Raw genomic sequence first — 26,884 nt, 5'->3', positions numbered from 1 at the left:
ACAGTACCATCTTCCTGTTGTGAGTTCTAGGGTGTTTTCCCCTTGGGCTTTGCTGGGTGACTCTCCCAGTGTGATATCACAAGTAAAATGCTGTATCACCTCATATCCAGGATTGATGGAGTTCCCTGAGCTAAAGTCAGAAGTCCCACTTCCATTCAAAGACCTTCCCAGAGACAAAGGAACGAGTGATGTTTCCAAGTGGAAATGCCGTCGTGGAGGTAATGTGCCAGGAGGCCTGCACAAAACACAAGACCCCAACCCAAACTGACCTACACAGCAAGGAAGTGTATTATCTCATGTGAGAAGTAGGGCAGGCAGTGGGATTGGTTAATTCAGTGGCTCAATACAGATTCCTTTCACCTCTCTGCCACTGTTGTCCGCAGGGACCATTTCACCTAAGACCGGATCCTTTCTTTTTTGCAAGACAGCTGCAGTCGTGGAGATGTCACTTGCAGGCATGACAGTATCTAAGCACAGAAGATGGATCCCCCTTCCAAGTTCTCCTTTTGAAGAATATGAAAACATTACAGAGAAAAATCTAAGAAGACCTGTCTTCTCATTGATGAGAACAGGATCACATGCCCCATGTCTATATCAGTCACTAGCAAGGGGCTCTCCATCACTGCTTGAGAGAGGAAAGAAGCGAACTTGAACAAAATCAGGATTCTGTTAGTAAGAAGTATCTGTGTGGAAGTGAGGGGGCAATAGATGCTATCAGGCAGTTGTAATTGTCTACTAAATGTTGTGACTTGAAAAATAACAAATTCTTATGACTGCTGTGTAGTTGGTAGGTACCACTGAACTGCTACACATTTCTGGATACAAAATGACAAGGCTAGGTTGGTAAGGAGAGAAAAGCCACAATGCAGACTAATTAAGGACAGAGAACTGAGCCAAGATCAATAATTATTCTGATTAGAACCACAATAAGCCCTAATGAATCTGAACATACTAATTTATGTCTAGTTGTCCTTAGCAAGTATATGGTCTTTACTGAAAATAAAAAAGATTCATTTGCTTATTTCTCAATAATCCTCTTCTCTCTGATGTATTATTTTACAGTATAGGCCTATTTGAATGTAAAAATGTTTTATTAATTTTATTTACAGTACATAGCATTAACAATAATGATAATTACTGATGATTGTAACCGGTCATTATTTATTGAGTGCCCTTTTATAAATTAGGAATTTAGCATCTAAGGAGACACTAGTAATTTGCTTAGGTCACATGGTGGGCAGGCTAGGATTTAGACTCAGGTTCATCTGTTTGTGTCCCTTCCCCACTGTCCATGGCTTCCCCTTGCCTTGGAAGACAGTTTGAAGACTACTGTGGCCTGCCAGGCCTTAAGTGATCAGGCCCTGCCTGTCTATGTGACCTCATTACACCCTCTTGCCCTCACTCAGTTTTCCAACCACACTAGCTTCCTTGTTGTTTGTCTAATAAGCCAGTCTCACTCCCAACTCTGACCCTTTGCATCTGCTGTCCCTCTGCTTGGATCACACATCTTCGGGTCATACGGCTACCGGCTACCTCCTTTCCAATCAGGGTTCCTCTTACAGCCACCTCCCAGCACTCTCCCATCTAATCTGTTTATGCCCCACACCCAGTTCTCTGTTTCTGCCCCATTTTTATTTCCATTATGGTACTTGCCACAATCTTATGTAATTTACTTATTTGTCTACTTGTTTTTGTCTGTTCCCCTCACTAGAATATAAGTGCCATGATGGCAGAGACCCTGGCTGTATTTGTAAATAAATGAACAGTCAAGTGAATAAGTTAAACAAGGTCCTACTGTATAGCACTGGGAACTATATTCAGTATCTTATAATAACCTGTAATGAAAAAGAATATGAGAAGGAACATGTATATGCATAACTGAATCACTATGCTGTGCACCAGAAACTAACACACTGTAAAACAACTATACTTCAATTTAAAAAAAAAAAAGTGAACAAGTTAATGAAGGAATGAGTATTTAGAAGTTTTAACCTCCAATACTCCATAGTCAGTCTTTTATCTCCTACACTAGATATAAAGTAGGATAATGATTGTGAGCTGAGTTCAGGCACCTACAATTTTTTCCTGTAAAATCTGAGAACTAACAAAACCTACTTTTCTTTCTTTCTCTGAGGGAAAGTAAGATGCAGATATCAAAGTTCTTTGGAGAAAAGACTGACATACTACAACAGTATTACATAAGAGTTCATAAGCTTGGTCCAAGAGGGAACTTGGAGTAATACTCTTTAGTTTTCATATTAATTATAGTTTTAAGGATGCCAACTCCTTTCATTTTAGGGCATAAACCCTTAAAAAAATGAAGGTATACATATAAGACTAAATTGTAAATTGGGTGAATTATAATTGCATGATAATTTGGAGAGGCAAAATCACTTAAAATAAAATTGTCTTCTCCACTTACACATAATTTTTCACTTGAACTCATGTATCTACTAAAATGACTTATTCTTAGAACCATGTTATTAATTATTCTGAGGTAATTATGAAGGTGCAAATTAAAGAATAGCTTTACTTCACATATTCATTTGGAGAGGGTTGACAAAAGTGAAATAGAGTGCCTTCCTCCAAAGTTCCTTTTCTTTGGCTTTCAGCTCAGGACCATGAAAGTATGTGCTTTCATGTTTTTTCTTTCCCTGTTACTCTGTGGGTTGACATATCATTTGCTAAATACATTATAAGCCATTATTTTTTGAGGTTTGCAGTGTGACTTTATCACTCAGCAAAATAAATCATCAATTCAGCTTTGCCAAGATCTTCATGTTTCTTTCCTACTTGCTCATCTTCCCCGGACCTTTATTCAGGTGACCTCGGGAACTACAGTGTCTCACTCTGTGCCCAGTATCAGTCTGAATCCACCTGATGGTATTTTCTGCTTTCTGGTGTTCCCACCACCACAGAAACTTGTTAAGAATTGCTTACTATGAAATATACTTCTCAGCTAAACTCACCATATCAGATTTCCAAAAAGCAGATCTCAGTTTTACGGTGAGTAGAATACATCTCTATTTAAGAGTAATTTTAATCTAGTTCTTCGAGATTGTGTTTATGTTTTGTATCAGATAGAAATTTGAAAAAAAAAAAAAACTGCAGGGAGGAGAAAGGGAAGAGGATGTTTTGATGCTGTTCACATTGTACTTTCTTCATGTGTATCCTGGAGGGGATGCCTTTTCTTCCTCACTTTATAACCTGGGTAGATTTGGGTGTGTGATTGGTTGGGTAAGAGGCCATCAGGATCCAGGTGACAGTGAGATAAGTCATTAAGTGCTGGGTCAAAGTCTCATTATTATTGAAGTTAGACAGGTGCATGGTCTATGTGAGCTCTTGAGAGCCTCCTTTGATAGGGCAGTTTCCATATACAGTAAGTTGGACCTTTTATGGTGCAACAAAGCCTTTCTTGCTTCTTTTTCTTTCTCAGCTGTGTGGGTGGAAAACAGCATGAGGTTATAGAAAATGTATAGCAAAAGCAGCAGCAATGAGAAAGAATCCATAATGGGTACACACACGGCTGGAATATTTCCCAAGGATTTGAGGGGTGGCAGTGAGACTTCTTTGGCAAGGGCAAAGTAGAACATGTGCTTTTCCATGTGTGAACGCTGTGCTTTGAAAGGTCCTTTATGATTCACAGAAGCAGCTGCTTTTGAGCTGGTATAGCCACAGAGTTTGGGAAATTCACTTAAATAGGTGTATTGCAGACTCCTGACATCTGTTTTGGAGATTTGGTTGAGTGTTGGGATTTTGCTTATTCACAAGTGACATGTAACAAGTATTCCTCATTAGAGTGCTGGATCCTTTGTCATTTCTTTAGGGTTTGTGGATCAAAGCTAACAAGAAAATACTTAAAATTTTGAACAGTCATTTGCTATGTTACATACACACATACATAAATTTGCAATGATGGCTTTCTTCTTAATTTATAAAACTGTATGTGGCAGTTTTATTTTGCCTAGCAAATCAACTTTCCTGAGTTACTTTCAGATATATTTTGTTATATTGTAAGGCTTTCTTGCTCAGTATTTGTAATCTTATTGTGCATTGTTTTTTGCTGAGCTTTACTTTTACCTAACAAATCATGTGGCTCTATTTGTACACTTCTCTTGCATTTCTGAGTGTTAGTTTTTGCCTACTCTATTATCATCATTAATAAGTTATTTTCACTTTTCGAAGAATTCCAAACCTGAATAATACCAGCAGTGTTGTTTCAACAAGAGTCATGTGTGTCCAGTTCTTCAAACAAGATAAGTAACTAGGACATGATCCTTTTCCTTTTTGCTTATTTAGTTTTCAATTTATTAGATACTGATATAATACAGCATTTTCACAGGTTGGTTTTTTTTTTTAAAGGTGAAGGCTTTGTTTTTAATGGGTTACAACTATTATTATGCTACTAAATGACAAAGCAAAATGAGATTACAACAAAATAAGATTAATTTGGATATCCTGAACTGGAAGTCTTTTGAAACATTTCACAGCTACACTTTGTGCTAAATATAAAAATAATTGTGTTTCCCATGTGTGAGCATCAAAAGGCCCAGTTGGAAAGTCACATGGTATAGCAAGTAGGTCACTATTGATGGTAGGACATGAGACAGGAAATGTCACAGCTAAGATCAGAGACCCAAGCAATATGTCTCGCCATGCTTACTGCACTGTTCATCCTAGGAAGTGGAAGAACTCAACAGGGTATAACTAACTTTAGCCCAATTTGAAAGTGTTAGCAAGGATAGCCTTTTAATCTGTCATTTCTGTTTGTTTCTAGAGAACTCACTTACCCATTTGGGCAAAATAATTGAACTGCTTGGGTTTGCACATTAGCAGACCTCTGAATACCAGTTAAAATGGTAGCCTTCACATCCTAGGAGTATAAATGTGAAGTAATAATCAGCTGTATATAGTTATAGCTGTAGATTTACCTGTTGTTTGAGATTCCTAACAAGGAATAAGCAGCCAGTTAAAAATGAATTCTCTTAAAATCTCATTTATCTTCCTATTTGAAGGTGAGGTCATATAGGGATATGGGTGGAAGTACACGTTAACGGAATCCAGCTACTTTTTACTTTTATTTTGGGGGTAATAGGAGGAAGATTTAAGATTTATATGTAGGAATGTTCACCACAGAAGGCACCTAGTTTGCATATATTTGCATATTCTAATTTTTACCCAAAGACTAGGAAAAGAAGCAGTGCTCTTCTGCATCTGCCCCAGTGAGAGGTAATACCTTATATTGTGGGGGGCAGACCAAGATGGAGCCTTGGATTCTGAGAGAAGCCATCCCTTCATGCTTGATTAAGCAGCTGAACACAAGCCCAGAGAGCCAGCAGTTATTTGGATGAGCAGACGGAGGCATGCTGAGATGATTGAATTTGAATCTGTCTTTAGAGCACCGAGTATTCGTTCACTTCCAGCACAGAGTCCTTCACAGGAGTACCCTGGCTTCTGGGTTCGAGGTACTCTGCGTCCACAGTTTCATTGCTTGAATCTCAGAGGCCTTCCTTGGCTCATGTTTTCAAAGGTCATTAATGCAGATTATAACACTCTACTTTGAACTCAGATTATTTCATGCAGGTTGTAACTTTCAAGAGGTGAGGTAAACGGTGTGGAGCCTCGATGGAAACCAGATTTTGACAGTGTTTTTAGTCTTTATTCCTTCGCCAGCTTAAACACAGAGCCTAGATTTTTATTCCGGATCCAGGTATAGTACGTTGGAAAGGGGTTAGAAGCACAGCTCTCACAGACATCCCTCTGAAACGAAAATTCTGGGAGTGGTTTCCAGTTGGCAGGAAGAGATCTGCTGGCTTCTGATCGAAGCAAACACAAGTGATGTGGCAACTGGGTCTGGTCATGCCATTGTGTGTGCCGGGTTCTGGCCCATGATGAAGTAAGCGGGTTATGAGCTATAAAATTAGCTCGTTTTCTAGGCCTCTGTCAGAGAATGTCAGTTGACAGGGGTTGGTGGGAACATCCTCAAAAATATTTAGGAGTGCCTGAAATAGATTTTTACTTTGAAAATCTTTTAAAAGTCCTTTTTCTAGTTTCAAAAATGAATAGCAAATATTTAAATCTCTATATGCCTTGTAGAACTCCTTACCACCTTATGAAATTGGTTATCTAACTTTAGTTACTGCTGTGAGATTTCTCTTTGATGTCAACGCAAATGACCAGATGGTCAGGTCCCCCATTCTGCTTTGACCCTAGTCAGAACCCTAAGCCTGGGTCTGGCTCTGCCTCTGACTAGAGGTGGATGTAGAGTAAGTTACCAGGCTCCTTTCTGAGCCTTATGTCCCTGTTCTAGGAAAGGAACAGAAAAATGGATCATTTTTTTTGGACTTGTTCTAGTGTTGATACTATATGATTCTATTCATCTTTCAAGCCTGTTTATTTTTCTTTTCTGTAGGGAGAAAGATAAAATTTTCTCGTCTGCAACCTCTAATTGTAAGGGCAATGCTCACCAGCTTACTGGTTGGCTGAGTTCCTATTCGGGCTGTTTCTTTTACCTGTGTCATACAGAAGAGCTCAAGTACAATTTGATCACAAGCGAGTTTAACCAGTAGGTTTCATACTTTAACTGCAAGAAGGGCATTAAATGAGGGCCAGGGGATGGGGTGGTTGGGATCAGTGGGGTACAGAGGGTCTAGTTTCATGGGAAAATAGAGGGATTCCAGTATGCAAACATGTAACAGGAACCCAGTCAGGATTCACGCAGTTAATAACCTCTGTCCCTTCACATAGGAAATACAACACCAGTGCACATAAACCTGTGTACAAGGAAGTAGCACAAGTAAAAGCTTGGTTTATAAGAACCATCTTGTCACTTTCTAAAAGGCTTACTGAAAAGGGTATTATAATTTTAACTGAGATACAAATAACCCTTTATTAGCTTAGGCTTTCTGATAATAGATAATGTTGGTGGCATCTCTAAAACACAGAAAACAACCTAGATCGGATTATTTTTCTTGTTGTCTTTCTTTTTGTTAACAAACTTTCCTTCCAAAGAAAGAAAGACTGAATGGCCTCTATAGTCTCTACACTACCCTGTCCTCAAATACAATCATAGCCGTTCAAGGTTAATTTTCTAAGTGACTTACACTTAGCTTTTGTGAAGAACCCTCTGGTTATGAGTGGTTAACCTCTGAAAGGAATTAGAGGCTTTGGAATCTCCTTCTTGGGAGTTCTCAAGGGACAGAAGAGAAGCTAATTTTCATGGAGGAAATTTGACTGGACCAAATTCCAAAGATCATCTTTTGGTCCCGTCTTTCTTTATTTTAAAACCTACCTATGTTCTTGTAAGTCAGTGCCTTAAGAGATTTTACTTAAGGGTAACCAGATCTCACCGCTGTACAGATAATTTCTCCTAGATGTTTATGTCTGTCCTTTCAGACTCTTGAAATAGGCTCGGGTTGCTGAACTGGGTTGTCTGGCCCGCTGCCTGGGAGATGACTGTTACCACTAGCTGCTGTGAGCACACTGGACTTCCTGAGCTCCTGCCCGTTAGCATGGCAAATGTAGAAAACCATCTTCAAAGAAAATAATCCAGGTGATAAAAGTCTCTAAATTTAGAAGACTTTTCCCCTCCACATAATAGAATACAATTTGTTTCTTCTTCCCACACAAAATCAAGCTGTCCAGAAGAACCACTATGAAAACACATGACCCCATCACATCCCTCCCACCTGCACCTGTCAAGGCTTCCAAGGAAAACTTGCTTGTGCTGAATAATTTTGCTTTGAGACACATTACAATCACATGTTTTAATGTTTGTGGAACAAACTGTGGACTGAAAGCACTGTGGACTGAAAACTGCCAGTCCATTTGAGGGGTATGTGAAAGTAGGCTACTGGGGAGAACAGAGACTTGCCAACCTTACCTAGTTCTTCTGGGTGGATTCAACCAAGCTCTCTGCTAGGTGACATAAGGAGAAAATGTACCCAGGTAACCTGCCTTTATTCCTCACTCAGTGGACTTACAGATGGAGAGTTTCTCCAGAGCGATCAGAAAACACAAGTTTGGGGATTATCTAGGAGTTCTTTGAGCAGTCAAACAATGATAGACCTTTCTAGCAGAACATCCATTAATTTTTAATTTTTGAGTTGGAAATGGCACTGGAGATTATCTAGATCAGGGTTTAGAAAGTAAAGTTTCCAAGAAAATCCACTGGGGCATGGGGAAAAAACACTAGAACGTCTATTCATTTTTTTTTTTATATTCCAAAAATAGGAAAAAATGCATTTTGCTAATACACAGTATATGAATTTATATATGAACCTTCCCTTGTTCTTTAGATCAGATGGCTCTATTCTACGGGAGGAATAAGTTTCCCTCAACATTTAGAGGTGGGCCCTGGTCCTCTCACTTATCTATAGCTTATTGCATTCTATTTTCTGTGTCCCATTCAGTTACTTTGCAGAATATTGTTAGTTTCAATTAAACTAGCCTTCAACAACAACAGCAGCAACAAAAAACAGGCCAAGTAGCTTAGAAAGATTCTGGCAGAAACAAAAACAAAGTATGGGTTGAAGATATCACCAATTGTGCAAGCCAGCACAAGGGAACAAAATGAAAATGGAGCAGACGACACTTCGTTCTAGGACAAGCTCTTCATGAGCCTCATTATGACTTAAAAACTAATTGTAACAGTACAATCAGTTCTGATCAGAAGTCAGCCCTCATCTCAAAACTATGGAGACAGATAACTGAAATGTGGACTTACACCTACCCTCATTAAGAATGAACACTTTAGAAGGTGTATACTTTGCCTTGAGAAATTTCCTAATGATAATACGAAGGTACTATGATTCGAAAAAATGGAGAATAACCTCTGCAATTTTTTAAACCAATGTTTGAATTCACCTACAAAGCTTTATAAATGGTGTTTTTGAACCCTTTTTGACATTTTTTTACTTGTACCCCAAAGTAAAATCCACATATCTTTAGAAAACACTTATTCTTCCTCCTAATATAAGACTAGACAAGATTCATTGAAAACAAACTATCTAAAATGAGTTTCATTGCCAGAAAATGCTGTTGAAAGTATAATTGAAGATATTTCTGAAAACTTGAAGAAACAAATACTGTTTTAAAACAAGTTATGGGGGAAGACAGATTCTATATTGGTAAGATGTTAGATCAAACCTATTGTATTTGTTCATTTCTCTTTCAACAATGAAATATACTAAGTGCTTCTTTTTGGTGAACCACCACTAGATGAGATTTATTCACAATCTTTATAAAACTGTTTTATGGAAAAAACTGAGTAGTGTTTCATCTTAAGCAGCAGCTGTTCCTTAGAGAAGGACTCCAAGGTAAGGTTACAAGAGAGAAATTCATTCACTGCATCATTTATAGGCAAGCTAGTACAGCCAAGTTGTCAAAGCCAGAGAAACGCAAAATGCTGCAGGATGCTACTTTGTAGCTAATTTTATAAAAACAAGCCTTTAATATACAGTAGAGTAGGATATTTTGTGTTAGGTTGAGAAGGGACCATGAAAATCTTTTGTACCTCACAGAGGTTTGCTGGTTATCTTGTTGAAAAATTCTTGAGTTGTCAAAATTACAGATAAGTTACACTCATTTTTCTTTTTATAAAAAGGAAATGGCTTCTTATTTTGCTAATCACTTATGTGATAATAAGCAACTTCAGGAGTGTGCTACCTAGAAGTCATTTAATATATATATAAAATTAATTTGTCCTTTCAAAATAAAGGTGTCATTTCAAGACTGAGTAAGAAAATAACTGAATTTTAAAGAACTCTTAGTATAGAGAGAACTTTGTGAAAACAATGTGTGGAAATGTTTATGTCGTATGTGCTTTTATTGCTGAAAACTATGACAGTCATTAAAACCCTGCTATGTAAAATAAATTGAACTTAAAACTAGACCTTCAGATTAACATATAACAAATAATTAAATCCAGGGGGCGGGCCTCTGAATGACAGCGACACAAGATGGAAGCCAACATGAGCTTGGACAATTTATGAAAACCAAATATACAGCCTTAAAATAGAATGTGGACCCAAATACCTGGAAGCACCCCCACTTTGTAAGATTTGTAACAAAAATTAGTACGAATGGAGGTAATAGTTCTAATGGAGTGGTGGATCCAAGAGCCAGATCAGTGCTAGCAAAATGACAGAATTCATACAGCATCAAAGTTGTCCTGCAAGAGCTTCAGCACCTACTGATGTCTAAAGAAAATATGAAACTCCCTCAGCCACCTGAAGGACAGTGTTACAGCAGTCAATCGAAAAGAAAAACCACAGGCCCTCCTCTACCCGCTATTCGACTGAAGCAGTCTTCATTTCCCACAGACCTGAAAGTACTGGAAAGGAAGATCCCATTCAAAGGCAATTTATCTTAAGATACTGTAAATGATACTTATTTTTCACCCATTTGAAAAATTAAGTTGTGCTATAAAAATAATAATTAAATCTAGATTTTCAAACATGAAGCATATTCAGTCACACTGCTCCTGATAAAATAATGATCATTAAATATTAAGATGAAAAGGGTTTATACTCTTAAATATAAGGAGATAAATATTTAAAGTATTGTTTATTTCATATTTACCTTGTGTATTTGTCATTTTGATGTTTGTTTTATAATGTACCTAATATGGTACACGTGTACGTATCTAGTACACGAGCGTGGTGTGCACACTCAAAAGCTTTTTAGTGTTGGGATTCACAATTCAGGAATTTTGGAGACTACTGCTTAGACTAAAGATTTTTAAACTTTTGGGGCAGGAAACAGAAAGTCTTTGAAACAATAAGATAGATACCCTCTTCTCGGAAAAATTGTACACACATTCCACCAAATAAAATTTTGCCCAGATTTTAAGGGCAGTCACATGTCCACTGATGGCTCTTGTCATGGACTCCATTCAGTTTCCTAGATGAGGCCATGAATGCCCTAAAGGGTTATGCCACTTACCCAGGGTTACACAGTGACATAATGTGATCTCTCAATCAAGACTTCCTGAACAAATGTCATTCTAGGCTTTGGTCTGGTTGCTGAGGATGCAAACACGAGGATGGAACTCCATCTGGGCTCTTAAGGAATTCCCAAGTTCACTGGTGACTCCAGTGTGCAACAAATAATCACGCTACAATTTGTGTCTAGGAGAAACTTGTGTGTTTGACTGGCATCAAATGATACCAACTGTGTGAGGGCATTACGCTGAACTCCACAGGAAATGCAGAGATGGGCAAGGCACTCTTGTTGATAATCAAGTCCCAATGACTTGCTCCAGCTTCCAGTGCTTTTTCTAATGCACCTTTTGTATTGCTGAACCCTGTGATGCTACTCATTAGGGTTTTGCAGCTTCCTGCACTGAATGATGATGTGCAAGTAAAGGGAGGTGAGGCAGAGGGTCATACTTCTTCCTATTTCTAAGCAACCAAAAGCTCTCTCTTTGGGTTTATGTGCACTGACATGCACTTCTTTGCCTGTGGAACAGAAAACTGCACTCTTAGATAAATTGGCGAATGGAAGAAGACAGGGAGTAATAAAGGAGGTATGGAATTTTATAAGCTTCATGATCTCCTACCCCAAAGGCCTGAATCTATGTAATGAGGTAACAGAACAAATTCCTGCCGAGTATGAATTTATTCCTATAAAAAAAGAAATGATAGGAATAAAATAAATGTAATTTTTTTTCTGCCTACATCATTAGTTAGTAATATTCTTGAAGATGTTACAGAGTTTCTTCCTACATCCATTGTGCTCTATGTAGGGCTAAAAATAAACAGTGGCACAGGGAAATAGGCAAGCATTATTGATCTGTGTCAGGGCCATTTCCACTTGAATGTTTGCAAAAGGCACAGCCCTCTGTCGCAAACCTGTTTACAGGGAGCAGTTCGTTCATTGCTATATACAGATGATAAAAAATGAGGTGAATTGTCAGGGAAATGTTGGCTGATATTAGGAAATAGAACTAGAAGGGATGTCCTTTGGAATTAATGAAGAGGGCTCCTCCACTGTGTTCCTGTGGAACAAAGGGAAGAACTGTGGAGTCCAGTGTCTGGGGCTCCAGACCTGAGTGTCACTTCTGGTTGGAGTTTGCCCCACTGGCTGCACCCAGCCCCCCTCAGCTGCCCCCTTGTCCTGGGAGCAGGGGCACTTCCCTGACTCCTCCTGCCCTTCAGCCCTTCTAGCGAGTTCTAATTCCCCACTGATATTGACCATGCTTGTGTGCACACATATGTGCACGTTTGTGCTCACATGCACACCTGTGTGCAAACAGAATGTTTTCCTGGGATCCTCTTTTGACATTTGGTTCTCCATTCATTTTTTGTTAATTTTTGTTATTTTTTTCTCCTCATTTATTTCCTACCAGAGTTGTTACTCCTCTAATATCCTCAACCCTTGTTTTTCTCGCTTCCTTCCCACTCCACTTATCAAGCTTCTACCTCTGAGGCTTCATTTTTTCTTTTCTTTCTTTTTTTTTTTTATAACTGTCATTTCAATTCAACAAGCATTCAGTGAGTGCTGGGCACGTGCAAGGTTTGGGGCTAAAGAGACCAATAGGACAGAATGTTTGTCTCCAAGTTGCTCAGTCCAGTGGCACCTGTGGTCTGCGCTCTGCCCTCTCCTCTCTACTCTAGTTATCGATCGCTCCTTCCAGGCAGTTTCCTGCCAGTGTACTCCACTGCAGTAACAGCTAAGAGTGGTGCAGTAGAAATTAATTCTGTCTTAAACCCCCATAACATGTGATGTGTGACAAGAACTGGACTTGGAGCAAAGGGCCTTACCCACCCTGAAATGTGATATGAGAAGGAGTTGGATTCTGTGTGTTAAAAATGCCCAAAGGATGCTAATGGGCATGACCACCTTCTAAAGCTCTGCAGTGATATTGTTTCACCTGAGGGCACAGTTGTCCAGGCTCTGGAAAAAGCCTATTGACAACCACTCTAAAGGGCTGGTCTTAGTGCCAGCGCAGCACTGGAATGCTAAAATAACTAACCATTTTTAAATCAGTACCAAAAGCAGACAAACCAACCCTGACTGAGCATGGTAACAGTTCACTCCACTTTGGGGCTGAGGAAATTGCTTTCCATCATCTCTGTATCCATCTCTTTCCTTTAGATCTTTTCTAGGTTTCTCTGCCCATCCAAATACATCAGTCTATTTTCAACGAAAGAGACACCAAGAATAGTGTCAGGCAGTACATCTTTCACAGTCACAAAACTATGCCAGTTGTATATAGGCCAGACTTAAAACAAGCAGTAGGGGAGGAACTTAAAAACTAATAGACATTTTAAACATAGCCCATCTCTATTCCTCAGTCTTCTGATAATCAACAAATAACTTGTACCAAGGGCTGAGATAACGTAAGATCTTTACCCTTCAAGGCCTTTGTTGTGTGGATGGAATTCTTAACTGCTTTCATCACTCGTGATAGGGTTAATGTCTTTCTGATGGCTGGGCATTATTGGTTTCCCAGCTTCATTCTTGAAATCCTTTTGTGCCATGTCATTCTTCACTAAGTTCCTTGGTCTTCCTCTGTTTCTCATCCCTTACCATCTGGAATATGTCACTATGTGTAGTATCCATTCTGTAGTATCTCTGAGTGGCATGCATCCAAATGATTACAGCTATCTTCCTGGAACCTTGCCTTTGCAAAGAGGAGTGATGCTTTGAGGCCACTGGCATTGCCATGTCCAAATTAGCCCTCATCCTCCTGCATGTTATATCACTGCCCTGCGTTCTAGGCCTAATAAAAGTTGCTGGGACCAAATTCACCATGACTTCCTTGCATGTTATGAGCACCCTGATCACTGGCTGTTGCCTGGAGGATAGACTGTACGTGGGCAAGAGTGGAAGCCAGGCAACCAATTAGGAGGTTCCAGCATAATTCAGGGAGGATCTGTCAATGGCTTGAGTAAGGCAGCAGCAGTGGAGATGAAGAGAAGTGCAGAATTTCAAGATGGCAGGACAAACAGGACCTGAAAGTAAACTGAGTATGTGGGGTGAGGAATGGAATGGAAGCAAGACACGTCCTAAGTTTGGAGGAGAAGGAGGTTAATGAGGGAGGTATGCTAAAGGGGAGGGGAACAGAGAGAGCACAAATAAAGTTGGCTAAATGATGTTAAGGATCCCTTTCAATTCACTAGTAAGAACTGACTTAAGATCATTAATACTGAAATACATGTACTAACCCTTTGAAATCTATAAAGTTTAGAGTAACTCTAAGGCACTGTTACTATGTTGCGTTGGTTCCATAATATGGCTTCCAAGGAGTGGGGCATTAGTAACGGGTAAGTTCTTTGAGGGTGAGAGCAGTGCCTTATTTGTTGTGCCTTCCACACTAACAGTCTTACAATAATAGGTGTTGGGTAGGTTTGCTGAACAAATCAATTAGATTGTATATTTGATGTATAGAGTGACCATCTGGAAACAAATAGCATGTCTTAAAAAATATCTCTCTCTTTGAGGGGGAGTGCTGCCCCCCTGAAGCAGCCAGGTGCCAGCTGGGAGGCATTACTGCAAGGTGACTGGCTGGGAAGAAACTGTAATGGCAATGAGGGAAATCTATGCCTGGGAGAAGAGCAGTGAGGCCAAGCCTGAAATCAGTGACACAGCAGCCTGCAAAAATGAGGAATGAAGTTTGGAGCGTGGAGGCCCAGGATGTAGGTCAAGGCATTCAGGACTTGGCCCTGTAAACAGGCTCCCTGTCCTCCAGGTACAGGCTGCCCACTAGGTTATGCTGGGCTGGCCAGCTCTGATGGGCTCACTGAAAGCTGGTCTGGGCATAAGTGCCATTAAAAATGGGCACTGTGTAAGGGGGAAAGAAGTCTGCCATCTCAAAAAAGGAAGAAAATGGACCCATTTTCTGCATCATCTACATTAGATAAAAACTTCTTATCCCTATTGGCAATATTTTTATGTCTTTGCCCCAATGGAGGCCTGTAACTCATAGAACTGCCAGTATTATAAGATCAATATAAAAATTCCTGTTTGTTTGCTGACTTTGGTATTCACCAAGGGATTATTTGGGAGACAGACCTGAAAAGCAATTATGTGGCAAGTTCAATATGCTAGTTCTCCTTGAGAGGGGCTGCTGAGAAGGAACTTTGTGGGAGCCTCTCCAGTTTCTTGGCATGTCTGCTCTCCTCCTGACGTCTTGTGGCATGTGGTAATATTTCCTCCAGTTCTTAGGTTTTTACTTCAGTCCATCACTTTGGGGCCTCTTTTAGTAACATCCACAAATATTTTGGAGCTTGTTATTTTAACCACAAATCTTTATAGCTTTTCTGTTTGTTTTGGCATGGTCTGGGGATTGGCAAGGAGGGAGGAGTGCAAGGGAACAAGTGAGACTATTGTTTTAAAAACGGCTTTTCTCAGGTTGATATCCAGGGAAATACCTGTGAGTTGTCCTCCTGGCGGTGATTTTAAAGGCTTCATGAGGCTCCCTCCTCTCCACCCTGTTCTTTACCTTCCCTCACCTCATCCTCCCACCTGTTCTCCCCTGTGTAAGAAAGTAGTACGTCTGCGGCCCTCTCCACCTGATGGCTTATGTGTGTGGCCTCGGCTGGGAAATGCTACATGTCTGCACTGGGTTTGCAGAGAGCCAAGTCAAGAAACAAGCACATTGCCGCGAGGCCATGTGCCCATCTCCTGCTCCAGGTTCGCCCCTGATCCAAGCTGGAGTACATTCTCCAAGTTGTGGAAGGCCAACGAGCAGCTTGAAAAGGGAGCAGGAACTCTGCTTTATTCTTAGCTACCAGGGCAGAGTCCTGGTCTGCCGTAAGTCAGCACTCTGTGCTTGCTGACTGGCAGCCAGGCCTGGCTGCTCCGCTGGCTGCCACATGGGCCACTTGGAAGCTGCTGCTTTGGCGCTTCTGTGCTCCCTCCTTCCCTGGCACATGATGTCTTCTAACTTTCTTTGTGACCTACACAAAATTAAATAATCCACCAAGACCTCAGATTTCCAGTGTTGTGAGATATATTATTCCCTGTCATTCAAGAGACTGTTTTATGATGCCAACCAAGAGAGTTTTTTTGGACTAAGCTAATATCCTTTAGTTTTTTCCTCTTACTATTTCCTCAGTTGTTCTTAGATTGCCAACAGCCTCCAATGGGTTTCTGGAATAACAGTGCTTCAACATTTTCTTTCTAGTGATAAACCATTAGTCGATTATTTGTCATTTTCTAAAATAACTACCATGATCCTTTTCTAAAATAAGTGGTCATTTACTAAAATAAAATAACTTATTGATACCATAGCACAAATATTTAACTCCCCAGCAATGCAGCAGTCAAGCCAAGTTTGGTTAGATGTACTGAATGGACACAGAATTATTGCTCATTTCACGTAATTTCTTTAGAGGGAGAGGGAAGAGGTCTGAAAATGATGATAATCTTACCCAAAAATAAGGTCTCCAGTCATCATGGCTAAACTGGCATTTAGAAGAGTAAACTAAATAGGTAATTCTACTGTTTCCATTAGAATGAGAATGTGAATCACAAGAAAGAATGCCCTGGCCCTTCTGCTTTGGGGTACCAGTGATGGTAAGAAATAGTAAGCCTGTTGACCAGGGTGATCTTCCTCTTGTCCCCACACTTGCAAAAAGAGACAATGTTTCTCAAGAAGGCTTTTGGGATAGAGCACTAAGCAAATATACTGATAAAGAACAATCGTTTAAAAGGGAGGCTGGCTGCTCTAGTCAAATACTATTCAGATATGTGGCAAACTTCTTTACCTCTGACAAAGAAAGGGAGATAAGACTTTGTTTTAAAGTGCCTGTGTACATGCTCAAGCACACATGTTGGCTCAGGGAGAGGGAATTCCTTAGTAGTGTTTTCTCATTACTAAGTCTAGTTCATGGGTCTTGGTCCACATAGCTTCAGTCTTTAATAGAAAGGTATTGCCTCTGTGATTGAGAGGGGTTGGGATTTTCAGATCTTGGAATTCTTTCTTGCTCCCAGCACTGATTGGATCCAAAACAGAATTAAGAACAATTGTCTGTTTGTCGAGTGAAAGGTTCACCACATTGTTTTCTTGTTTTCTCATTCTGTTGCCCTTCCCTTGCTTCCTCTGCATCACCAATCCAAATCCTAGTCCTTGTCTCCACCAGGAAGCCTTCTCTGCCTGGCTTTCCCACACAGTCACATCATGTCTGTTGTCTTTCTCTTTGTCTTAACTTGCTGCTGCGCTCTACTGTTCACTGTTCAAGGACTGGGACAATGACATATCCAGTAACCACTTATTAAACTGTTTAACAGTTATTGAAATGAACTTCTAGTCCTCATATTGGCCCTCTAACAACAGTTGCCAGTGGTCTTCATATTAAATTGCAAGTCAGCCCAGGAAGTATTACAAGTATTCCTTAATACTTCATGTGATCCTCATCATCATCTGCACAAGTAGTTAAAAATAAACTCAGTTGCAGAAGGGCATAAACTGAAAAGTAAACTTTCCTCTTTCTCCTGCCCTCATTTTTCACTTTCCAGTTGTAACCAACATTAACAATTTTTAGGCATCCTTCCAGAAGTTTGTGTGTGTGTATAAATATAAATGGGAGTCCCTTACACGTACTCTCCTGCACCCTGATTTTCAACTAATGAGTAATTCATCCTAGAAATCTTCCTATCTCTTCACAGTTTTTTTTTTTTCTTACTGGTTCTGTAGTGTCCCATTGTGTAAATAATTATTGATTTAAGCAGTTCCCTGTTGAATATCTAGATTATTTTCATTTTCTTATTAGTAATGATAGTGCTGCAGTGAAGTTTCTCCTGCATTCGTTATTAGCATTTTTTGCTAACACCACTCCCCAGGGGATTAAAGATCCTGGATCCATACCCCACTGGAGAGGAGCAAGTGCTCTCCCCTCTCTTCAAGCCTGTCCTCTTCTCCCTTTCCACTTAATTTTTATTCTTCACTCGCCTCCTCATAACTCAATTCTCAACCACAAGCAGTCCACTTAAACGAGGGTCCCCACTGAAATGCCTCATGGACAAGGTGGTAACTTAATACAGGAAGCTGTAGTGTGTGAGAGAGTTGGGTACATTGGGATTCATGGAGAAATGGAGAGCCCCAAGGCCTGAAGACATGGAAATTCCAAAAGAATTTTAAATAGTCGTGGTTTTCAGGCTCCAGGATACCAGCTAATAATAACTGATTTAAACAAATCTGCACTCACAAGGCCCTTTATGCAAAGTAGTTCCTCAGCCTGGGATGTCTGCAGTCTCAATCTTCTTCATCCTTCAAGGGCCCAGCTTAAATTCCACCTTCCCAGATTGTTTCCCCTCCTGCCTTCTGCCTTACCACTATATTTCTGCCTCTGCTTATAACCCATCACTCTGCCTTCCATGGGAGGTTTTGAATCGCTAATGTAGGCTACCCAAAAGGCTGGATCTTTGAGTTTCTCATTCTTTCTGTCTCTTGCATTTATTTCCATATAGCAGTTCCTAGTAAATGTTTTTACTGGGAAAAGGATTGAGGGGAGGAGGGGAATAAAGCCTAGTTTCAAAATGGAGACAGTATATGTATATTATGGTCATGGCATTCAGTAGAAAATTAAACAAAATCCTTTGAATGTCAAGGACATAAATGTTTATCAGCCAAAAATAATTCTCCACAAGTAATTTATAAGAATATCACTGAATTAGTTAAGTCTCTTTTCTCTGTGTCATGTCCAGTCAGAGCAATAAAGATTAATTTGCTTTATCATAGAAAACACAGACACAGGGCAGACTTAAATTCTCAGTCTGAAAGTTTCTTGACTCCAATGATTGTAAAAGCAGTGACATCCTGGTAGTGAGAATTCTAAGCAAAGCAAGGTAGGAATACATATGCAGCATCCCACAAAGTCAGCAGCACCTTCCTGTCAGAATGTCAGCAGCTCTCTCATGAAGTTCAGGCTTGAAAACATCCTAAATGTGTTACCCTAGCATGGTGGCATGCTGACACATTGGCTCTAATGATTTATGAATTAGTGCTTTATTTAAACTTTGAGTCCAAGAGTGACTGAGTGCCTGGCATCTGAGCACTACCAGATCCAGCTTGGGAGAACACCTCCAGATCGTGATGTAGGTGGGAAGTTAATGAGCTGTTTTGAAGGCTGCCCTTCTTAATCACTGAGCATTTTCTGCTGAGATTATGTCTTCAAGTTGGGTTTATTGTGGTATAATTTACATACATAGTAAAATTCACTCTTTTTGTAGTGTACTATACTATGCATTTTTAACAAATACATACCATTGTGTAACCACTACCACAATCAAGATGTAGAATAGTGCCATCACCCCCAAAAACTCTCTTGCCTTTTTTTTTTTTTTTTGGTGAATTCTTTTGGTAGTTGATATTTTATTTTTCATGCCCTATTATAGTCAGCTCTTCCTATGACTCTCAGCCTCTAACCACTACTGATCTGTTTTCTGACCCTACAGTTTGGCCTTTTACCAAATGTTATATACAAGGAATCAGATGGTATGTAGCCTTTTGAGTCTGGTTCCTTTTATGCAACATAGTATGTTTGAGATCCATCCATGTTGTGTGCGCTAGCAGTTAGCTCCTTTCCATTGCTGAGTAGTCTTCCATCGTATAGATACACTACAGTTTATCTCTTCACCAGTTGATTGAAGGACATCTGGGTTGTTTCCAGATGAGTCATTATGAGTAAAGTCACTGTCAACATTCATATACCAATTTTTGTGTGAACACATTTTCATTTCTCCTACATAAATACCTAAGTGTGGGACTGCTGGGTTGAATGACAAGTGTGGGTTTAATTCTTATAAGAAACTGCTGAATCACTTTCCAAAGTGGCTGTTCTGTTTTGCATTCCCGTAATAGTCACTGAGAAAGGGCTACAATTAAGATCACATCAACACCGTCTTAGATCACTTCAGTAGGGTTATATATTTCAGGTAGACTGAAAGTCGCTTTAAGGTGTCAATAAGGTTGTTCTGCTTCAGCTGTGGATGAGTTGAGAGGAAGGGAGGGAAGTGGAAGAGTAATGTGGACCAAGCTTTTTATTTATATATAGAACATTTTTTTTTCTGCCTGAAAATGATTAAAGTGAATGTTTGGCTGCTTGGCAAGTCACTGCCCTGATATTCAGGGGAGATTAGTGCAGCTTTATAGATAAGCTCAGAAAATCTACTGGGCCACAAAGTCATTTCCCAGGCCCTTCGGGCAGTCACCAGTGTTACGCTGTTCATGACACCGAGTACTGGGAACCTGAAGATGGTACGTCTTTTAAGGATGACGTTACCAAGTTTCATCCAAATTCTCAATTGCCTAATAACTGACTTCCTTAGCACCTCACCTAAATGCTTTCAGATTCTGACTGTAGGAGAAACTTTGCTCGTGAGGCTTATTATGGTCTAGATTTCATATGGTTAGTAGGGGATTATGGATCTGGCCTCTACCACTGGCCTTTAACCTCAGCCCCAATTCCGGAGAGCTGTATCTGTGTGCTTTCTGGCTATTGCTGCCGTCAGCATCTTTGTACTTTGTACAAGAAGATCAGTTCAAAGGCTGTTTGGGTTGGCGGCCTTGTCCTCCCATGGCCTGTTGTGGGTCATGGTGACTAGCTTTAGAATCAGCTGGGTGTCAAAAACAAGAAGGGAAAAAAAATCAGTGACTTGTGGACCTCTGATGCCCTTTTGTAACCTCCAGAGTTCTGTGGTAATCGAATTAAGCACCCTGACCTAGAATTCAGCCAGTAACCTCAGGAACCAGTTACTTACATTGTTTAAGTAGGAACTGACAGAATGATCCCAACTAAGGAAACCTTTCAGCGAAGGGCACTAGACTCAGTGGGGTTTTTGTATTTTACTCACAACTCCACTTTAACAAAGCAGAAAGGAGATGGGAAAGCAAATGGAAAGTGATGATTTTCTGTCTGATTTTGCTTCCGGAGACTTGTCCATTCAGTGCTCGCCTCTCAGGCACAGAGCTGCCAGCTCCCCTTCCTTCCCTGAGCTCACACGCTCAGAGGTACTCTGGAAAGTTCTTCAGCATCAGTCGGAGGTCTTATGTTTCGGGCTGATGTGACATTCTTCCTATGGATGCCACTTTGGACAGACTGTTAAAGCCCAATAAATATGATACCTGTGGTATCAAGAGGAAGCAGCTTGTTTTGTTTCCAGGTACAGATCTGACTGCAGGTAACCTTTTCAGAGCTGTGCTATGAGAATTTGAGAGCAGACAAGAAGTTGGGGTGGTGGGGGGAGACAAGCACAGGTTTTGATTGTACCACATACCCTGGGGCACCCAGCAGCTTTGTGACTGTTCACTCGGCATTAACTAAACCCACAGGATGGCTTTCCCTTTTATTGTCCAGTAAATTGTTTTCCCAGAGCTGCCAGCATTTGCAGCCCCAGTGAATTGTCTGACTTTGTATATTCCACATGGCCTGAAGAAGACCCAATTGGCAGGCCCTGCACATCAATTCCGAAAGGCAGCAAGTAAATGGAAATCTCTCTGGGGACTCTCACTTGCTAGGCATATGGTGCATTCACAAAGCTAGACATTTTATCAGGCCAACAAATACATTTGCCAAGGAAAAGAATATAGCGATGCAGGGAGAAAAAACTCAGAGAAGACTGATGCTGCTAGATTTCATTCTTAATAAGGTGAGTTGATACCACTCAACTCACTGCAGAAGACACTGAGGATCAGAGTATAACATAATAGGAAACTTCATAATTATCATTGATGTGCTTTGAGTTTTATAATTAATATATTCATACTGGTGCTATCAGCGGAACATTTCTCTCCTCTATGTGTATTACGATTTATGGTTTGCTAGTTCACAGTAATACTGAATACTCCACAAATCTCACTCCTCAGCCAAGGGAAGATGTCAGTGGACCAGCTCATGAAGCATCTGGCCCATTTTTACGCCTAGATTTATGGTGGACTAGCACTCGCACACTGACAGAATCCATGGTGTCTGGGGAGAGGGAGGGGTTACTAAAGTGTTATTTTAAAACTTCCTTTGCTTTCTGACAAAGAGGACAGTTTAGAAATTTCCCAATTGTCTTGCTGTTTGAGCCTCTAAATCTGCATTTGACACTGTTTCCCTTCGGTCCTATTACGATAGGCTTTTTCCTTCTGCAGTGAAGTGTGTTGATGTCAGTGGGTGTTACCTACATAAAAAAATCTCATTCTAGTTTGAAAGAATATTTTTGACTAAACTTCTTTTTATTCTTTTACATTTTTATGAAACTGATACATGTATAAGTTAAAAAAATAATCCCCACCTCCAACAGTGAGAAGGGGTTAGATTTTAGTCAGGAGTTTGCGGGTAGGGCTCCTAATGCCCGAAGGGAGGGCTTTACTCTAGAGAGCTGACACACATGCCAGCCCTCCAGGTTCTTTCCAGATAGCTTTTTTTTTTTTTTTTTAAGGTTTTATTCTGAACTAATTTTAGACTTTGAGAAAAGTTATAAAAGTAATACCGAGATTTTCTGTATATTCCTCACTGAGATTTCCCTAATGTTAATATCTTACATCCAGGCAGTTTTAAAACTTCTTTCCAGATAGTCCTGTGATAGTGCCCACAAACAAAATTTTGGGTTCTAGCACAGTGCATGGACCTAAGGCCAGGAATGGGGAGGAAAGTGAGGGGTGCCTGCAGGCCCCATGTACATTAGGTTTTAGCCAGGGGTTTTCCTGGCTCACTGCCGGGCAGCTCACTGCCACCCTCCCTCTTAACCCAAGTTTTCTCCTACATGTTCTAGGCTCTTACATTCTCGTTCTTTATCAATCAGGGCTCTCTAGAGAAACAGAATCAGGTAGATATAGATATACATAGAGAGAGATTGATTTATGTTAAGGAATTAGCTCATGTGATTGTAGGGGCTGGGAAATCTAAAATCCACAGGTTGGACAGACAGGCTAGAAATTCAGAAGAGTTGATACTTCAGTCTTGAGTCCCAGATCCATAGGGTTGACCAGTAGGCTGGGAACTGGGGCAGGATTTCTATGTTATGGCCTTGAGGTGAATTTGTTCTTCTCTGGGAAACCTCAGTTTTTGCTCATAAAGCCTTCAATTGATTGGTGGAACCTCCTCTCCCCCAGCCCACTGCATTACATTATGGAGGGAAGTCTGCTTTACATAAAGTCAAATGATCATAAATGTTAATCCCATCTACAAAATACCTTCACATCAACAGCTAGACTAGTGTTTGCCCAAACAGCTGGGTGCCGCAGCCTACCCAAGTTGACAGATAAAATTAACCATCATCTGGTCTGTTCTCTTTGTCATTCTTTCCTTGACCTCCAGAAATTTGTTGAAATCTTTCTTCTTTCCCTGATGCTCCTTTCCTGGTTGTTTCATGTCATGTCCCTCCTCCTTCTAGTATCATTCTATTAGCATCCAGGAAGACAAATGCTTGTACTCATTCCTCCATCTCCTACCGGTAGAAACCAAAGTTTCTGGCATGAGACCCTAATTGCTCATCCAAATGCCTTTTCTACACATTGGCATGTCGGCAGAGCAGACCTTTTGAGATTAAAAAATAAATATTTCACATGATTCGGCTCAAATTTATTTGCTTTACACATTACTCTAGACAGATTTACCAACGTTGATTCTTAGGTATCTATTGCACTGTACTTATTTTGAATTTTTCAAACATCCATTTAATTTAATCTGACATATCTAATGAAATTATTTTCCTATTCATTGGGTGTAAGTCCATTCAACCTTGACGTATTTGAAAAAATCTTCATAATGTGAATTCTCAACTTTGTAATTGGACCCCTAACTTTCCTATTTCAAGTTTCAAATCATAAACAAAGCTCTCTGAAGGACTTCTTCACCTCTATAATTCACAGAAACCTATCACATAATTTACTAATAGTGTACAAAGATTTTTAAACATGCTTAAGTTTTCTAAAATTTCTTTAGATTTGTATAATAATGTCACAATCTCATTTGATACTTAAGAGATTTCAAATGCTTCCACTTCTGATATTAATATTCACTGCTCACATCTGATGCTCCTTGTGAGGCAGGGAGGTTGCAGGTATTTCTAGTCTTATTGATAGAACATTTGGGCTCTGTCTGAAATGGTACATAATTTGCCAAGGTCATATACCTTATAGTTTAGTTTCTGAATCTGCTTGATTCCAGGTCTTCTGACTCTTAATTCTGTGCTCTTTATTTTGTGTATGTTACAGTGTGCTGTACAGATCCTTCGGGAACATTAGACAATGAGCCTATCTCTATAAATCCTAGTACTGTTAGATATGCTTGCAGTGGACTCAGAAAGGCCATATTCTGCTAATGATCTAAACTATCTCTTTCTTTTGTAAGAAGCTAAGTTTCCCTGGACAATCAATCCACTTTACCCTATCATTGTATGTTCTGTACACATAGACCAAATAGAGTCATGCATGAAAAATACTCCCAAGGCCAGGCTCTCTCCCAACAAAAGCATGTTTAAGAATCAAAAGCCACTGTGTATTTTCAGAACCAGACCCTCTTCACCACGATCGAAAATTCATCCACACAAAAAAGACATGCTCTAGTATTAACACAAAAAACACCCATATAACCTGTCACATGATTTACTAATAGCAAACAGAGCTACAGCCCTTTCCCTCCCAAACCTTCCAAGACACAACCTTTCAAAAATAAGGTTGTGGTTTAATTAAATGACTAGATGAAAAGTAACAACACCTTGTTTTAAAAAGGCATCAATATTAGTATAGGCCCACCATAACAAGTAAATATTCTTTCCTTTTTTTTTTTTTTAAAGAAATACCATGTGTTGCAATTTAGTATGAAACAAATGTGACAAAAGCCAAGAGTAGTTCCCAAAAGCCAAGCCCCATCATCCAGGGCCATTCACCATTGTTCTGAATGAACTTTCTCCTACCACCAACCAGGAAGTGAACAGTTTCCTTGCCAGACACTTCCTACCTTTGGTTTCCCAGCTTTCCTTCATTCCGCCTTTTTTCAAGACCTCTCTCCCACCCTCCCAGCCCCAGCCTCTCCACAAGACTCACATAGAGTCAGGTGAAGGGCCTAACTAATCTGCTGTAAATTATGGATTCTTCAGACCAGTTTCAGGCCAGGTCTCATTCCACTGTTTTTCAGAGGTTTAAAGGATTAAACAATCTTTCAAGTATTCCCTGTTACCACTCCTCTTCTTTCAGTGTCTAGGGGCAACCTTTGGGCCTGGGGCTCATAACCTCAGGTCTCTGACTTAGCCTATGGGGATGTGTGAATCTCCAGAAGTGAAGGTAGAATAGCATGAGCATAAGTGCGTTTTCCTGGGAAGTGGTTCTAGGATTTCCCTCACATCCTGAAAGAGACCCATGACCCAAGAAATGTTTAAGAAGCACAGCTGGCTCTCCAAGGCCTGTGTGCTCCCTCCAGCTCCTTCTGTTTTCACTAGAGGCCTGGGCGAGGCTCTGGCATTCATCCCGAAAGTCCTGGAGCAGCAAGGCCCTAGGGCAGCAGCCTATTTTCCATCTGGTTCCCCGATCTGCTGGGCTTTGCCTCCTCCACTTTCTCTCCCATGTGCTGCCCCTGGGCTAGACCTAACCTCTGCCTGGTTTTTCTCACTCCTTTGTATATCCCCCTGTCCTGGCATAGAAGGGGGTCCTGTCCTATTTATTTCCAAGCACCTTTACACCAGGTTGGTTTGTCCTGGAGTTTCTATTCTGAATACAGAGAATCACCAGGAGTCTTCCTCATCCCTCTGCCCCCTCGTCAGTCCACCCAGCCCATCCCAGACCCACTGCCCTCCTTAAGGGGTGACATATTCCCTTCTCAGGGAATGACATCACTCAAAGACCAGTAGCATCCTGGTGCCCTGAGAAATCTTGGCATTGCCTTCCCTCTCATCCCCTAAAATTGCAAGATCCCACACTGACATTATATACTCTTCCCCCTGCACCAGTGCCACCTGGAGTCAGGTGAAGTTCACAAGCACGTTTTACCTTGCTTCAGCCTCACATTAATAACTTCTCTCTTAGTCTTATGGTAGCAGTTTCTACATTTTCTGGTTAATTCTTCAATGTTCAGAATTGGAAAAAAAAATAGCCAACACTGATTAAATATGAAAAACATAAAGAAAGCTGGACACAGATAAAAGTTAAGAAAAAGATAAAGGAATGTAGACTTCTAATGCTTTCTTTTGATTGAGGTCTCTGCTTTGGTTTGGGCCTCCTGTAAGAGAACCCCTTGCATCCTGTGCTCCTTCTGATCAGCCCTCGTGGAGGGTTTGAGATGTGGATAGGGGCTCAGTTGGAAAGGAAGCTAAGGGATCTGGCTCCTCCACCGCAAGAGCCTCAGTGGACTAACCCCAGCATGAAAAGTCACTTCGGGAGCGAGGAAGGATCTGGGGCCCACATAAAATGCCGTTCCAGTCCAAAGTTAGCTCCCCGCGAGGTCTGCATTCTGAGCCTGCTGACACTTCCGGTCGCCTTCGCTAATATCCGAGCGAGAGAGAGTTCAAGCCCTGCCATATTTAGATCCCTGCCCTCAGCCAGAGTTCTGAGCTGCCCCAGAGCTGTTTGTGATATTCAATCCTGAGCTGGGGAAGTGACCAGCCGGCAGCCTCACAGACTCACAGGAAAGCCTGGTCATGGGCAGAGTAGTTCCTGTCCTTAGTCAGGGACGGGGGCGCCACAGCCCCACCGGATCGCTTGCCCACCTCTTCCCTCCCGTCCCAAAGCCAACTTTTCAGAACGGATCATCTGTTCCTTCATTGTTAAAAAATAAGCAGCTCTTTTGGAAGCCAAAACCACCTCCCCTTTGGGGCACATGGGAGCTGTTGGGCAACATGTGCACCATCTGGCTACACGATTCCTCCACTTGTTTCTTAATCCAGTGCTCCTCCTGCAGAGGGGAGATAATGAAGGCGTGCACGGCTGACTCTACAGTTGAGAGTTGTTAATGAG

The 26,884-nt window shown here is 40.7% G+C and overlaps 1 protein-coding gene and 1 pseudogene across 2 annotated transcripts in view; both read left to right on the top strand.

Moving 5' to 3' along the window:
* Nucleotides 1–26,884, top strand: part of MARCHF3 (membrane associated ring-CH-type finger 3) — a 130,181-nt gene that overhangs the window by 9,323 nt on the left and 93,974 nt on the right. The window lies entirely within an intron of this gene.
* LOC105082239 (ubiquitin-conjugating enzyme E2 variant 1-like) lies at nucleotides 116–11,043 on the top strand (annotated as a pseudogene).

The sequence above is a fragment of the Camelus bactrianus genome, chromosome 3 (genome assembly GCF_048773025.1).
Source record: "Camelus bactrianus isolate YW-2024 breed Bactrian camel chromosome 3, ASM4877302v1, whole genome shotgun sequence".
Lineage (NCBI taxonomy): Eukaryota > Metazoa > Chordata > Mammalia > Artiodactyla > Camelidae > Camelus > Camelus bactrianus.
Note: the sequence above shows the minus strand (reverse complement) of the source record. Positions and strands in the feature narration are given on the sequence as shown.